This window comes from Eulemur rufifrons, chromosome 7, assembly GCF_041146395.1.
Source record: "Eulemur rufifrons isolate Redbay chromosome 7, OSU_ERuf_1, whole genome shotgun sequence".
NCBI lineage: Eukaryota > Metazoa > Chordata > Mammalia > Primates > Lemuridae > Eulemur > Eulemur rufifrons.
In genome coordinates, this window is record NC_090989.1 from 163,959,120 (window position 1) to 163,976,475 (window position 17,356).

A 17,356-nucleotide genomic window follows, 5' to 3' on the forward strand; every position below is an offset into this window, starting at 1 on the left:
TTCCTTGCTCAAGTTTGCAAGAAAAGAAAGAGGAACTCTTGGATGCTTCAGACCAAACCTCATTATCAGACAGCAAGAATCTAGTTCAAACAGAATCTACCCACAGACCTAATGCTCTGCTTCATGAATTCAAAAGTTAATCAAAACTCATACTACAAATGCTGTCACTGATTGTCACAACAGAAAGCCAGAACCCCTCCTCACCCGTCACCTCTACACTCCTTCCCCAGGGATTAACAGACAACATGCTGTTTCTTCCAGTAACTCAGAGGATGTTATTGATTTATTGTTTATTTTTCACTGAGTCTATGCACTTAGGAGGAAACAGGGCATAATATATATGTACTTTCGAAAACTGATTTAATGTTGTAAATAACATCCAGAACTATTAATGAGCCTTTTTAGAGGTATCTGCCTTGCAACAGGGAATTACATAAAACACTGGAAATCCAATCAACAAATATTTATTTGGGGACTTCTATGGACATCCTTAAAAATCTTTTCCATAAGTAAGTCCCTCTAGAAAAATACATTAATTCAACACATGTTTACCAAGAAGTCCCTCTGTTGTACCAGAGCTCCAAGAGTGAATAAGTAGCAACCCTGCCCTTGAGTTAGGAAGACACAGCCAAGTGGACTGATAACTTACACCTAGAGGGACGACACCCAGGGTATCGGTAGGATTACAGAAAAAGGGCTTCTAATCGAGCCTTGAGGGAATGAGGAAAGTCTTTCAGGTGGAGGCAATCAAACATGATTCCCAAGTAGGCTTCATCCAGGAGAAAGAAAGGACAGAATTAAGGGAATAGCATTGCTGAATCACAGAAGTGTGCCTAAACCCCATGAAAGTCAACAATAGTACAGAATCCGCCTGAAAGATAGTGAGCCAGGGGTAGAATATATACATCCCTCAGGACATGAAACAAATCCCCGAAAAGTTTTCTGCAAATCCAAGCCCACTAATAAGAATAAAAGCGCAGCATCACACACACTCAAAATAAAACATATTTTCCATTACAAGTACCATACATTTTCACCAACTCTGAAAAATTTAATGGACGTTTTGCAGACCCTAGAAGACTTTGATCCCCACTTACCTCCCTAAACCTTCCTCCCCTATTAAACTATAGCGTGAACCTCTAGTTTTGAAGCCCACCTTCTCTTCACTCAAAATTTTCAGAACCTAAGTACAGAAAGTCATAGAGGAAGATGATGGACTTAACAGACTGAGACATATTTCCCTTGCTTGGCGTTTACATTATTTTGACAGCAAGGAGTCCCAAAGCAGGACTAGTACCAAGCAAAGTCCCCAAAGACTATCGACAAGGATAAACAGCCACTGAGCTGTATAAATCCACTCTCTACAAACTCCTACACACACATAATAACCAGCATATGAAGCTTCATGCTTACAGGAAAACAATTCAAAATCCAGGTACATTCACTGGGCCCTCCCCATGTCTGGAGGACTAACATTAGTAGCTCTTCCGTATGCTACGCTATGAAGCAAGATGAAAATGGCAAACAGGAAAATGAAATGAGCCTTCTGAGATTCATTTTTAGTTTGTTCATTCAAATACACTGCAGAAGAGAGTGCTTTCCATACAGAAATTATTCAGTTTTGACATATTCTAACTTGTACTGTTTGGAGGAGAATTGTCTGGCTCTACCTCACAGAAGACATTTGCAAAAGTCCCACAAATCATGTGGCTTTGGGAGAAGGGAAAGTTCAGGGAACATTTACCCCTATCATAGCAAAATAATTTAACAGGAATTAATTTTTGTTGCTACAGTCATTCTAGTTACACGGTCTATGTGCCAATCAGAATCACTTCCACTGTGTTCATTTCAGAATTTAAGGGGTTGGGGGGGAAGGAAAGGAAAATCAGATTTCAAACCTGCCCTTTAATGAAAGGCTAAGTGATTTATTTTAACTAAATGACCTTCAAATTAGAAGCCATATGTGTTCTTACAACATTCTGAATTCCACATACTGTATCATAATAAAATTAGGTAGAATATATATATATGTAATTATAGAGATGCCATGTATTTGTGTATGATGATAATTTATTGAGATGCCAAAGGAAATGCAAAAGGAAAATATAGTCCATTAGTTAGAAATCAGGTATAGCTATCTGCAATAGACAAAAATAACAGTGGCCTGAGCTGACATGGTTTTCTTCTCCCATATAATTCTGAGGATCAGCAGACCATAACTAGTCTGATCACAGGCCACCTGGTCATCTAAAACACAGGTGCCACCAGACTCTCCTCTATCACCCCTGGGATGGTCCTTATTCTCACAGCTAAGATGGCACTGCCGCCGCCACCTCTACTGTGTAAGCAGGAGGGAGGCAGAGCAGGCCTCCAACCTTTAAAGATATGTTCCAGAAGTTACACACATCTTCTCCTCCTTTCCACTCTCCAGAATTTAATTATATAGCCCACTTAAAAGCAAGGAGGGTTAGAAATGCAATTTTACTCTAGGCAGTCATGTAGGCTCCCAGAAGAAACAGAGCTGGGTTATTCAAGAAGGGACAGCATCACGTGGAGAAGGAAAGTAGCCTAAGACGGGAGAGAGCAAGGGCTCCCTGAGATCGAGTCCTCTTGCAGCCCCCAGCCTGGCAGGATATCAGAGTGGGCCCTCGTGCCTGGGATATAGCACTGCTCCGATGGCTACCAAAGAGGTCCTGGGGGCTGCTTGGCACGGAAGAAGTAAACAGCAGCAAAAGCAAAGCCTGACCTCAAATCGATGGTGCAGACTGGGCCAATAAGCAGCTTGCCTGTCACTGGGGCATCCTGAAAACCAGAGCCTTTTTCCAAGTTCCAGGGGGAATGTGAGCTTTCATTAAGTGGGCAGTGCTCACACCTTTCGTTTTGACCAGGATGTACACTTTGCGTTGTTCTCCTAGTAGTAATCTTCAGTTGGTTAGACTTAGCTGCACTCTCTCACTTTGTACCATTGAGACCACAGGCAAGACTACTTTTGATAAGAAATAAAGACAAAAGACCATTTTTTTTTGTTTTTATGTTATTAAACAGCCCAAGGAAAGTATTACAGTGGACTGACATTGTATTACAATATTATAAAGATCACCACTCACCCAGGTGACCTGACACATCTCTATAATAATTTTTCCTGGCACATTAATTTACACATGCACACATGTTACCAAAGAAAAGCATTTGGGGTTTCTGCCAGGACAACAGCAGACCTGAAATTGGTGTTAAAAAACATTCATAGCCAGGTTTTCACCCTCTGCCCCTGGGTTATCTATTTTAGCTTACTATATTGGCAACTTTCAACTTTTTTGCTGCTCAATGAAAATAATAACTAGACTAATGATATTTTTAAAAATACATTTAGTGTACCCTATAGCGCTATGTTAACTGAAAAAGGCTGCCACCTCCTAGTAATTATCTGACACCATGTCCGACTTTCTGTTACTGTCCTATTAATCTCTCCTATGAACAAAGCAGAGGGCTGTGCAGGTACAGCTCTTTTAGGAACACACTGCCCTTTCTCTGAGCTGACATCTCTAGAATTAAGAACTCAGAGCCAGCCGGTGTGCTCCGCTATCACATTTTTACATGGGTCAGAAAGTCAATCAAACTCTACTTCACAAATAAAACTAATTCCTAATATGAGATGGGAGGCTGCATTAATATTTCTAAGACCAAAAAGTCTCCCTCAAGTAATATAAATTTATAGGTACGACTTTTCCCAATGCTCTATCGACTGTTCATGGTGTATAAAAGTAATTAGGCTTCTCTGAAAGCCAGAGCTCGGTTGAGAACTATATTTGAGTAAACACAAAAGAGAAGCATTCTGAGTGTTACTTTTAATGTTTCTATAAAAGTTAACATCTATAAAAACATTGTTTCCAGTTTGCTGTATGAGAGCCAATCCCCTCAGTCACTGAAGGGGGATGTGTGAAAATATGTGGAAACACAGTGTCCTGGCATGTGGCCACCTGGAATTGTGCGGAGTTCTGGAATAACTCAGATCCGGCCAGGCCACAGGTCAAAGTGTGTCCTACAAAGTATGGTGTACTAATACAGGGAAAATGACCACTGTAACTCTAGCCCGTGGAAGACTAAATATGCATGGACAATGGCCAGACCATACAGAAAAGCAGAACACTGACCCACAACCTGCAGCCAAACAGCCACCTCTATAGCTGTTGGTCCCCAAACAGTCAGTACTTAATCAATACCTGCCAGCTTCCCCGATTTTTGTCTTCTGCTTCCAACTTAGGAGCAACCAGAGAAAGCTAAGTAAGTTACCATAACCAACCACACTGGGTGTCCCACTTCTAGTTGGCCACCTCCAGCTTCCCCACACCAACAGCCTCCAACCAGTGCACACCTGAAACTTTCCTTTTGTCCCCACTGCAAATCTTTTCTTTCCGCCTGCTTGCCTTTGAGTCTCTGCCAGCCACATGGGATGGGAGCTGACACCTTTGTTCTAGCAAGCTCAGAAAAAATAGCCTTTGCTTGCTCTTATTTTTGTGGTCTTCATTTTCTTCCATCCCTTGTTCTCCCCGGTGATGCTCTAGCCTGTGAGGGCCCTGTGCTAGGAGTTCCCTTGGCTTCTCCCTTCTCCACCTGGCAGCACCTGCACCCTTCCCTGCTCCTTGGGCTGTCTTTCTGAAGAACTATTCCTCTCCTATTCTAGGCTCACCCTTCCAATTGCATTCTTTTCAATACTCCTCCTCCTTCTCCCTACACCTTTTGTTTCCATCTTTTGTATCTTTTTCAGTGTCTCCCACAGATGCCAGTGGGACAGCAGGGGAACAGTCCTAAAGCATCCACTGGGCCAAGCCCAGTGGGGCTGCTGTGAGGACAAGACATGAAAAAGCAAGATCCTGGCCTCACCAAGAAAAGGGATCATTATGGATCGATTCACCTGCATTAAAATTTGAGCCAAAATTAGGCAGCTAAGATCTGGAAGCTAAAAGAACAAAGAAAAAAGCCAGGAACCAATAGCAACCAATTCAGGGGTCAGAGTGGCAGTCATCAAGAAAGTGGAGTGGAAACAGGTGAGCAGAGGAAGAGGCATCCAAGGACAGTAAAAGATCAGCAGGGAAAGAAAACTGTTCAGCACTAAACCTGGGGACCCTGTTTGTCATCATTTTCTTTATTCTTGACTCTGGCAAACCTCAACGAGATATATATTAAAGAGAAAGAACAAGGAGGATCACCAGGCATTTCTGTCCAAAATATATTTTCCTTTGCAATACAGTCTCTAGTTAAGCATTCAAACCCCATGCAAAGTATAATAAAACACCTCTCACCAGCTTCCTCTTCTATGACTCAGAAAAACTCTCCTCTTTCCATTTTATATTCAATTTCCCCTCTTCTACGATTCCTCTATTAATTCTTATCTTTCCTCTTTCTTACAAATAAAAGTGCACTCGCCCATGATAAACTTTTAAATGGTCAACTTCTTTTTCTCCTGTAATTAAACCACAAAAGTTCATGAAAGAAACTTCTAAATACCCACTCTCCATTATCTCTTCAGCCAAATACAATGCTGGCTTCTTCCCTCTGGCATTCTAATAGAATTGCTGTCCAAGATCATTGAGGCCCAAACCTCACCCCGTCCTTCAGTCCTCATGCTGTCCTGGTCCACCTTGACTTTCTCCAACCATGGCCTTGCTGACACTGCACTATCCTTCAGGGCCACACTTCTTCAGCTCAGCTATTTGTCATTCTTTTCAGTCCTGCACATTCCCCTGTTCCCATCCCTCAGTCTCTTCTGCTTTGGAAATCTGACTCCGGCCTCCAACATCCATTCCAAGTGCCATTTCCTTCTGGATGTCCAAGACAAACTAGATTGAGTCCTCCCTGCTGTTCTTGGTGTTTGGATCACGCCTTCAGCAGCCTCAGTAGCAAGGAGATCTGTGCCCCTTGTTCCCTTGTTCTACTTCTCACTTGGACTGTAAGCTCCTTGTAGGCAATGGCTAAATCTATCTTTGTATCTCCAGCTCTAGGAATAGCACTGAACACATCACAGGCATGAGCTCTGGAGCATGACCTCCTGGAAACTGAGCATGACAATGGTTTCTACCTCATAGCAAAATGCGCAGCATGCTGGCTATCATCATCATCATCATCATCATCACCATCATCATCAAGAGATGAGAGTTAAATTCAAATAAACCTAAAAAGGTGAAGACAGCTGCCAGTATTGTTTCCCTGTATAATTTCTACTGTGTTTGATTTCAGATATTTCCATTTTAAAATGTGCTTTGAATTACCTGGATAATATAAAAACTCAAATTTATCAGATATTTCCAGTATTCTCTGTTTTGTACATACCCTTTCTTAAATTACTTTATACAACATCATCCTACCTCATTTCCTGTGCTCATGAGCAATGGAGGCCTGTAGAACCATAGTTTGTCTACTTATTCTGGGAGAAAAGGAAAAGAAATATTAATACTAAGGTTATATGGGATGGACAGGAAAAAATACACAGAAAACAGTCACCTAAAGTCAACTGTAGACAACATCGACATGCAAGCAAAGTATGGGTAAGAGAGATTTTTTTTCAGAACGCTGTATCACTAGAGCCCTAACCTCTTTCACTGATTTCTAATAACAATAGTGAGAACTTTTATTACGAAATTGTTTTATAGCAGGTAACAAGCAGCATATGTTTAATAATTATAGCATATTTAGGAGAGCAGCTTTGTTATGTTATAGATTAAAAAACTGGGGCCCATATAGCCCCAACAGTTTGCTGAAAGTCTTGCACCTAGAAAGCAGCAGAATCAGAACTTGAACTCTAGTCTTTCAGACTCAGTCCTTACCCACCTTTAATCATCTACACTGCCTCTCCAAAAAGTCATGTAAAGAAATAATCAATCACCATACAAATAAATTATCCAGCTGTTTGTGAAAAATGTTAGGTTAGGCTCTAAGAGGATCCAAATGACAGCTAAGTCTAAGTCTCAGTCTCCAACACCAAGGACATTTTACAGAGAATTAGGACCATCGAGTGTTAACATGTGAGGGTAACTGTTAGGCTCCTCTTCTAATGAAGTCTGAATGAAACCTTATCAAACCCTTTAAAACCTATCTTATCAACCTGACCAAGCTTCATTCTTTTTGCTTTAAACCCCATTTTGAAGTTCAAAATGACCATGCCATGCAATTTATATGCAAAGAAGCAACCAAGAGATATTGAACCAGGAATCCCAGTCTAGTAAGTGGGAGGAACAACAACAAAACTAGATTGCCAGATACAAAGAAATAAGGAACATCACAGAGGTACAAAATAAAAGCATGTTGACAGCTGTTGGCAACAGGAAGGCCCAGAAGAATTATGCATAGAGGAATTGGCATTTGAGCTAAAGACATTGAGATCATATTCTTTCATTTTAAGATTGTAAAAAGGCCCGAAAAGATGTACATCATAAGCACCTACCATCCAAGTTACACATCAGAAATTTAATTCCCACCTTCGTTTTGCAGAGCACACAGGAACTTAATATTTAGAAACAATTAGTTTTTTGGAACAATTTAAAGGGTGGGCATTTTCCAGATTAATGGATGCAATTGAATAAATGTGTTCTTTGCTTTCAAAATCTCAAAAATAATCATTGGCAGGAAAGTTAGCCATCAAGCAAAATGACAACGATATTTCAGGTTGTGTTTTCTCCCCTCTCAGAATTATTAATAAACTTACCACATTTTGGTTAAAATATTCACTCATAGGGAATATTAATTTTCCCAAAATGAATAGGGTCATAATATTTTAAAATGTATTTCACCAACAGAAATTAATTTGAGTTGAGTTTTTAAGCATAGATAATTCTACTGAATCTTCCATCTTGTCACAAAAGCAAAGTAACTGCACTTTTAATGTTTAATTAGAAGTAAAATCAAGCTTATATAACGATATACCACATTGCTAGCAAGTAATAAAGATAAACATTCTTGCACATTATCAGCACTGAGAAACACTGTCAAATTCAGCTTTCCTTACAGATTGCAGAAAGAAACTTCTATAGCATTAAATGGCTTTTTCAGATACCACTTCCAAGTTTGGTGGAGTTTTGTTTTTTGTGTGTGTATGTTTCGTTTTGTTTTGTTTAAGAACTGTGGCTGGGATATATGAGGCATTAGAGTTTCAACAGTGACATTTCCTCGTATTTGAGAGAAGTTTGTGCAATTTAGACATGACTGTGTTTGCTTTTAGCAAACACACTGTTCACATTTTGAGAAAAACTGCTGATGCAGTCTGATGAAACTGCTCTAGCAACGCCAAATCACCGACAGATGTGTGTCTGCCAGGGGATTTCCCTAGGAATGTTCTAATTTTCTTCTATCTGTTTAGAGAAAGTTCATTTAAAATCTGTTAACGTGTATTAATGTACAGTGTTGCATTGTATCTTGCTGCGGGCATACTGGCAAAAGAGAAGTTACATAAAGATTGGCACTGGGGTGCCTACCAAAAACTTAGAGACTCATCCAAAGCACAAAACTTCCCTAGCCCCAGCCTTCCAGAAGGAAGAGCTCCTCCACTCTGCATAACTTGCATTGTGTAATTTTAGTGTTAGCACAGAAAGTGGTTTATCTGTTCTTTCACACTCACTTAAAAATGTGTCTGCTGTTGAAACTGTAGTGTACACAGATTAAATAATGTGTCCACAGTCGCACAGTCCATTAGTGACAAACAATGGGGTCACCTTCAGATATCAACAGAATTAGGAAAAGGAAATGTAGAACTTACCTGTCAGTTTTATACAAAGGACGTGAGGCTCAAAGATAAGATCCTTTATGTACAAAGCTAAAACTTTTATGTAGTACCAAATCAATGTTTTCTATAGCTCCTGTGGTGATGATTATGCAGGAGTGAAATTATGAGAAACCTCATTAGGGTTACAAACAAACTTAACCATTACAGGGAGGATTAACACGGCTTTCACGAATTAAAATTGACTTCCTGGTGTTGATACAAGGTTAACACAATATCACAAGGACAGTATTCCCAATGAAGAAAAACATTTAGTTCTTCTATTTAAAAGTACAAGTATTTAAAAAAGGGAATGAAATACTACTGGAAGTCTGAATGGAACCAGCATGCATACTCTGTCTCAGATGAATAAGAATGTTCATCTACCAACTGAAGAGTATAATGAACAGCTATTGTGCTTGCCCAGCTACAGTCCTTTTCTTTAGGGCAGGATGCCTTGACCCCAGCACTATTGACATTTTGGAGCACATAACACTTTGTTGTGGAGGGCTGTCCTGTGCACTGTAGAATATTTGTGGTCTCTACTCCCTAGTAGCATCTTCTTCCCAGTAGTGACAACCAAAATTGTCTCCAGACATTGCTAAATGTGTTCAGCTGGGGAACAGGGAGATACAAAATCACCCCCTGTTGGGAAACTGCTTTAAGGAAGCATCCTCTTCCTCACTGTTCCGGCAGGGCTGCCATTCACATCATATGCCCGAAAGGTACTCAGAGCTCAGTAATCTCATGGCCAGGGCCTTTCCAACTTCCCCAGATCTGTGCTACTGAGAGCACCAGTTACCAGCTCTTCTTCAGGACTTGTTCTTTCATTCCATATACTACACACCATCCTCCCAAACCTCTCTTCTTTTTTTTCTTGCCTAAGTTATTCAAAATTGGGTGTGCTACTTAGAACCAAGGAAACCAACCTGATAAACAGCCAAGCAATAATTGTTTTCATTTGTGTTGGTAAAAAATAAATTTAGTGCAGTAGTTATATATCAATAGTAGAGTTAGCCAGGATCATAGAATCACACTCCCCTCAACCTTCACAGTAACAAACTGATTAAAAAAGTAAGGAAATGATAAGCTTTTTAAAACGCTAATATCTTACCAGCACCCATAAAACCAATAAATTGAGGTATGAGCTTAGGCTATAAATTTTAAAAGTATAAGCTAAGAAAAGAAAATGAAGATTCTGATAAGGTCAACCCCATTAACTTATCCTATTCCAGCCCTGCACACACCCAGAAGCAGTGCTAACAAAAGAATCCTGAAATTCCTCCAAAAAACCCTAAAATTTGTAAAGATATAGACTAAGGGGAGGGGAGTGATGACAAATTTGGACAAATTTAAGGAAAACAGCTTTATTATAGAAGCCCCTACATATCGTTTTAAGGCCTTATCAGGACTACCAGTCCATAATATAGATGCTCTTTGTATGAAAAGACACTCCCTCTGGGTAGATCACATTAGGAAAAGGCAGGCCTGCACCAGGTATGCTCTTTGTGAGCAGAGCACAGGCTGGATTTTAATTCCCACTCCAGCCCCCTCAGCCAGGTATCCTTATTCAGAGACAACCTGCACAACAGTTCATGGCAGCCCTGCCAACAGAGACAGAAAGGGTCCCCAGAGCGTGTTGACTTCCAGACCAACATGCCAAGTGAGGGAATGTGTCAAAGCCCAAAGGAGTGGAACAGTGCTGGTTGAGGGATGGGCCCAGGTACGAGATGGTTACTAGGATCTCAGAAGACAGAGCAGGGATCAGATGCCCCAGCATGGGCTGTACTCTGCTTCACTACAGCTTTCCCTCCCACACTTCCACACTGTCTACTGCAGTGGATTTCAAACTTTAGCATGCATCAGTATTGCCTGGAAGGCTTGGAAATCAAAGACCACTGGGCCCCACCCCCAGAGTTTCTGATTCAGTAAGTGTGAGGTGTGGCCCATGAATTTCCCTTACTATGATTAAGTGAGGACCATCTCAAAATCAGTCATCTTTGGAAAAGTAGTTATAAAGCAACATCTGGCCCTCAAACTATAGCTCAGAATAGAGAAGACAAACTAGTCTCAAATAACTTGAAAAGATATCAGGGAAGATTAAGATCTACTCATACCAGTTCAGAAAAAAAAAAAAAACATAAAACATCCATCTCAGCAGTGAGCAAAATAAAAATAGAAGGCATGACTACCATGTGGACTTACTACCTAAATGGCGTGGAGGTGAAAAAATGGGAGGAAGAGAAGAACATAATGCAAAAGACAGATGAAGAACTCAGTTGGAAGAAAATATAACCCAAAGAACAAAAACAGATTCCTCATGAGTGTTTTATAATATTAAAGGAATTAATGACTCTTCAACAAGAGCAAAGAGTTGAGAAAATAAAACATGAACAAGATTTTTAAAAAGGAAATTCCAGAGCTAAGGAAATACTCAGAAAAATATAACATAACCTCCAAAAATCTAACAAGTTAATTAAAAACAGAACTAGAAAAAGTCAAAGCTAAAAACCAAGTTGGAAGATGATGGAGAAACTCAGAATAATTATAAGGATGCACATAAAAAAAAGCAAGGAACTTGTCCAAGGAAACAGAAAGCAGAGCACTTACTTGGAAGACAGATAAAATAACTCAACAAAAAAATAATCGGTGTCTCAGAAGCATTGAACCAGACAAAGAAAAATTCTGAGTTATTACACAGAATATTTCTCTAAAGTGAGAAAAAACTGAATCCATGGATGAAAATGATAAAATATTTGAGAAAAATGTAACAATCAGCATTGTCATCCTAATTAACCTATTACACATCAACGATAAAACTAGAGTTATTCGGACATCTAAGAAGAAGAAAGCAAGTCAACTACAAAGGGTCAGGGTAGGGCAGGGGAAATAAGCCTCACCCTTTCTACAGCCACAGCCAATCTCTGAAAACCATGTAGCAAAGACTCTAAACTTCAAAGGGAAAGAAAAGGTGACCCAAGAATATCATATCAGCCAAGTTATTATTCAAATATAAAGGCAATAGGTAGATATTCTCAAAGGCGAAAAATCTCCGAGAATACAACCTCCATGAACCTTTCTTGGGAAAAAAAATTGTTTGATGACTAAAGGTATCCAACAAAAATATAAGTAAAATTAATAATCCTGGCATGTAGAAACCATGGATAAAAGACTAATAGAGCTGGATCCAAACACAAATAGAACCAGAACTAAACATTTATTGTTTTGGAACTTTTTGATAAAGGCCATTCTCACTGGAGATAAGTGATATCTCATTGTGGTTTTGATTTGCATTTCCCTGATGATTAGTGGGCATCTGTCCAAAAGAACAAAAGACATTCTATAAGAAAGACATCTGCACTCAAATGTTTATAGCAGCACAAGTCAAAATTGCAAAGGTGTGGAAACAACCCAAGTACCCATCAATACATGAGTGGGTTAATAAAATATGGTATACATATACCATGGAGTTCTACTCAGCCACCAAAAACAATGGTGATCTAGCACCTCTTGTATTATCCTGGATAGAGCTGGAGCCCATTCTACTAAGCGATGTATCACAAGAATGGAAAAACAAGCACCACATGTTCTCACCATCAGATTGGTATTAACTGACTTAACTGACCAACATTTAAGTGTGCATGTAGTAGTAACATTCATCAGGGGTCTGGCAGCTGGGAAAGGGAAGGAAGGAATGGGTATATTCACCGCTAATGGGTGGAGTGCACATCCTCTGGGGGATGGACACGCTTGAAGCTCTGACTCCGGTGGGGCAAAGGGAATATATGTAACCTAGACATTTGTACCCCTGTAATATGCCGAAATAAAATAAATAAATACAGAAAAAGTGAAAAAAAAAAAAAGAACCAGAACTAAACAAATAGGAGAATTACATTTGCAAAACAGAATAAGGATGTTGTAAACCTGTGCAATGGACTGAATTTTGAATGCTGATGGCTCTTCCAAATTCATGTGTTGAAATCCTGACCCCCAAGGTGATAGTTTTATGTGGTGGGGTCTTTAGGAGGTAATTAGTTCATGAGGGCTCCACCTTTATGATTGGAATTTAGTGCCCTTATAAAAGAGACTTCAGAGAGCTAGCTAGTCCCTTTCACCATGTGAGAATACAGCAAGAAGGTACTGAATCTGCTAGAGCGTTGATCTTTGACTTCTCAGTCTCCAGAACTTTAAGAAATAAATTTCTGTTGTGTATGAGCCACCTGTTTTATGATATTTTGCTAGAGCAGCCCAAACAGACTAAGAAAACCTGTCAGAGTAATAATAACATGAGGAGTGAAGTTGGGAGGCACTGAGACAGGTGGTTGGAAGAAATGAGAAACCAATCATGAAATTCTTCCTAGCAAATGATAACATCTAAAAGGACTGAGAGGGGATGAGTGCAAAACTACATGATGAGTGTGTTGCGCACCGTGTGGGGAATGGTCACGTTTGAATGTTCTGACTCGGGGGGATGGGGGTGGGGGGAGGGGATGGGGGTATAACTACATGATGAGTGCAATGCGCACTATCTGGGGAATGGACACGCTTGAAGTTCTGACTCAGGGGGATGGGCGGGACATGGGCAGTGTATGTGGCCTGAACTTTTGTACCCCCCATGATGATAAGCTGAAATTAAAAAAAAAAAAAAAGGATATATCAGGAAAAAAAATTAACGAAGTAAGCATGCAATAAACCTCAGCACTTATTAAAAAAAAAAACTCATAAAGACTTTAACTTTCTAATGGTTTTACATTTTTCTTAACCTTTAGAAAGGTCTTTTTAGGAACAAATAGCTTTATGGTGGGGAAAAAAACATATCTAAAGTTCACAATTCCCTTGGATTCACTTTCAGTTTATTTTTCTTCTGTTAAATTCAGTTTGAATTAAATGTGGCACCTTTATTTATAAAGCAGGTATATTATAGTCTCTGAGTTAGTCTTATCCTTATAATGTTAATTCTTACTATCTGCCCATTTTACTATCCTCCTATCTGTACCTGTGCATCAAAAGATGTTTAGAATGATGCTCTTCAACTGTTCACAGTGCGTATTTCTGGGTGGTGGGATTTAGAGTGATATGTTGCTTTCATCTTTATAATTTTCTATGTTACTTACATTTTTTAATGATAGGCATAACTCACTTGTAAAAACATAAAATCATCATTCTAAAATGAATACATAAAATATGATATCACTTTTCTGATGTAGTAACTGAGTGTAAGTGAATTTCTTTCCATGACCAAACATCATAAGGTGTCTCTGGGTGAGATGCCATTCTGAATACTCACCCTCATTGTAAAGTACACTAGAAGTGAACAGTACCTAAGAATGAGCAGAACGTATCCAAGGCAATAACCTTGGAAGGTTCTGTGTTTTGTTTTCTTAAACAAATCTCTGGGTTCAGCTCCTTTAATTAGCAGTACCTAACATTTATTGAGTACCTACTATGTTCTAGGCAATACGCTAACATACTTTATGGGCATTTTATTATTTAACCCTCATAATAACTATAAGGTGATAATAGTAATAATGGTAATGATAGAAGTAACAGCAGCTCAGATTCATTGAGTGCCTATGTATTATACTAGTAATATACTGTTTCAAGTGCTTTGGGTACAGTAACATTCTTCAGTGGGAAGTACTTATAACAATGAGAGTTCATTGTGTTGAAGAAAGAGCTATCAAGGCCGACTTTTAAAACTGTAAGGAGTTACGTTAGTAGAGTTAGAGAAACTGCACAGATGAGCCTGACCTTGTGTAGACAGAGAACACAAAGAGAGATAGTTGGCAGACTCATGGAACTAACTGATTTTTCTTGAACACGAAAGTGAGGGGAATGAAGACTATAGGAGGACCCTAAACCAAGTAGACACAAAGGCCTTGGTCAACTTCTGGTTGTCCTGGAAACAGGATTCCCCAACCATTATAATGAGATCAAATCACACGCTAATAAAGAAAGCAGTAATTAGAGTTGAGGCCCCACACACAGCCCAACTTTACCTTGTGAAAACATCTGGGAAGAGCTGGAGATGTATTTTTGCCCCAGATAAAATCCTGAAGGGGAAGGATTTAAGTATGAAAGGGTCAGGTTGAAATAGCACATCCAAGAGTGTTGCTATCTGTGTTGCTTCTGCTGCCAGCTCTGGCCAGGTCAGTGCAGGGAACGAACTCTGTGGTTGCATATAGCTCTATTCCACTCATCAGCTTCTCCTCTATGAAGGAAAGAGCATGAAGTAAGGGGGAAAAAAGGAGGTTCACACTCTTGGCATCCTATGTGATTAGCCACAGGATCATAGAGATCTCTGCTCATTCTCCCTCCCCCTTACTGTTGCCCAGGAGGCTTGGATCTGTTCAGAATAGAGAGCAAACTGTGTCAGTAAATTAGTTCAATCCTCACAATAACTCTATGGATTACTGTCTGTTATTATCATGATCCCCACCTTGCAGATTTCACAAGGTAGCGGGAGAAGCAGTACTGAGGAGGTTAGTCACCTGCCCAATGTCCAACCAAAACAAGAGCCTTCTGCTTTCATTCCGATTCCCCTCTCGTTGCTTGATTTCTCTCTTCTCTGAAATATTCTCATGGTGTTTCTAGGGTTTCTGTGCTTGTGTATGTACCTTTGTTCACACATAAATTGAGGATTCTATACTCAAATACACACACACACACACACACACACACAAAAGGAAAGAAACAAGAAAGGAAGATGATTTCCCCCAATACTAATGTCCTTGAACTGAAAGCACAGGCCATAGCTTACTTAGTATGGTTTGGTGTGGTTTAGTTCTAGGGTACTGGTTGCGTATTAATAAATTAAAGGTGTGATCCCTTGAAACTACTGTGATAAAAGTGATTTGAAATCATACTATTGACAGTCATAATAGAAATAAATGCCTACTTACTGCTCACAGCTCAGCTCTGGTGAGAACAAATCAATAGCATAAAATGCTTTTAGCTTCCCAGAGAAAGGTTCCACCTGACAGATACCAGGAGATCACATACTCACACTGCTTCGGACAAAGAAGTGTATGGAGTAGGACATATTTGAGAAGGCAGTAAGAGAAGGCAACAGTAAGAAACCCAACCCCGAGAGCCCTCTTCTCACTATTTCTTATTTAGATTTTAGTTTGTTCATTTCATTTCTTTCCTTCCTGCATCTGTTCATTCATTTGTTCATCTCCTTGGTTCCTGTGCCACATGCTAAAACTACAGCAGTTAAAGACATGGTCCCTGCGTCAATGAGTTCTTCTCACTCCAGTGATGGAAACTATAATCACATACTATTCTTGCCTATGTTCTTCCGGAGGTGCGAACAGGGATTGCCTAGTTTTGCCTACGGGAGTTCTGCGGAGGTTGCCTGAAGTATGCTTTAGAAACTGTCACAGGGGATGGGAGAGGAGGAGAGATAAAGTAACAAGGAATTCTCGAACTTTGAGCATGTGATATAGTATTTAGGTTGCTCTATCACAGATAAAAACCTTCAAAGGAAGCCAATCTTAGATACCGTGGTAGAAACCAGAGGATGTTTCTGTCCAATTCTTTCTATCTTCAAGGAGGCCCAAGCCCTAATCTCTCAAGGATAATAGTCTCCTCACCTCTGAGTGTGTCTGGAGCCAGAGGGACCAATTCTTTCTACCTAACTTCCTGCCTAATGAAGAATTCCCTTTACAATATTCCTAATGGATGTTCAGCCAAATTCTGCAGTAAACATCACTTGTTAATTTTGGGCTCCTCAGCCACTATTCCCTCATTGTAACAGCATCTTGATTCCCTTTGGGGAGCTTTCCCCTATAATAAGCAGCCTTATTACAGGATAGCAAATTGGCTGCTCTATCACTGTACTATAGAATTTGAAGGGATCCCCGGAGACCCCTGCTGTTCCCATCTGTATAGACAAAGAATGAACATGCGACCTAAGCTCATTCAATGGGACCTTTCTCTTCCAGGACTCTGAATCCTAAGTAGGGTGACATTCATTACAGTAGTGGTGCCTCAGTAGCCAAGTAGACTCCATCTTGCATTCTTTCCTGTTTCTAAGCCTGCTCCTCCTGCCCCAATCTTGATTCTGTTAATCTCATGATTCCTTCTCACAAATCCCTTTTTTAACTTAAGTTAGCCCAAGTTGGTCTATGAACCCTAATTATGCTTGACTGCTGCCAATAATGGGAATATCGCTACCAGAGAGGCTGCTCATTCCATTGGTGGACCTCTATATTTGCTTCAAAGTTGTTAATTCAAGCAAAATATGCTTCCCTATTACTATTGTCTATCACTGGGAATTAGAAAGAATAAATTTTAGTCCCTCTTCTATATGACAATCACTACAGTATCTGACGAAGAGTAAATAATCACCAATAACCACACCACAAAAGCAAAGTCATCCCTTCTCCACTGGTGGTTGAAAACCACCAGTTTTTTCATTTTCTAACGTGATATAAATTTCCAGACCACAGAAACAGAAGCTTTGGACTGTTGATGAGCATCTTAGTCATTTTCACACGGTCCCAGGGAAGTAAGAAGTCACTTTGTCAACAAGTCTCTTTGGAAGGGGTCACTTTCGTGTTTATTATCTGCAAAGGTTGGTGAGTGGTAGAATTCTTCTTTGGC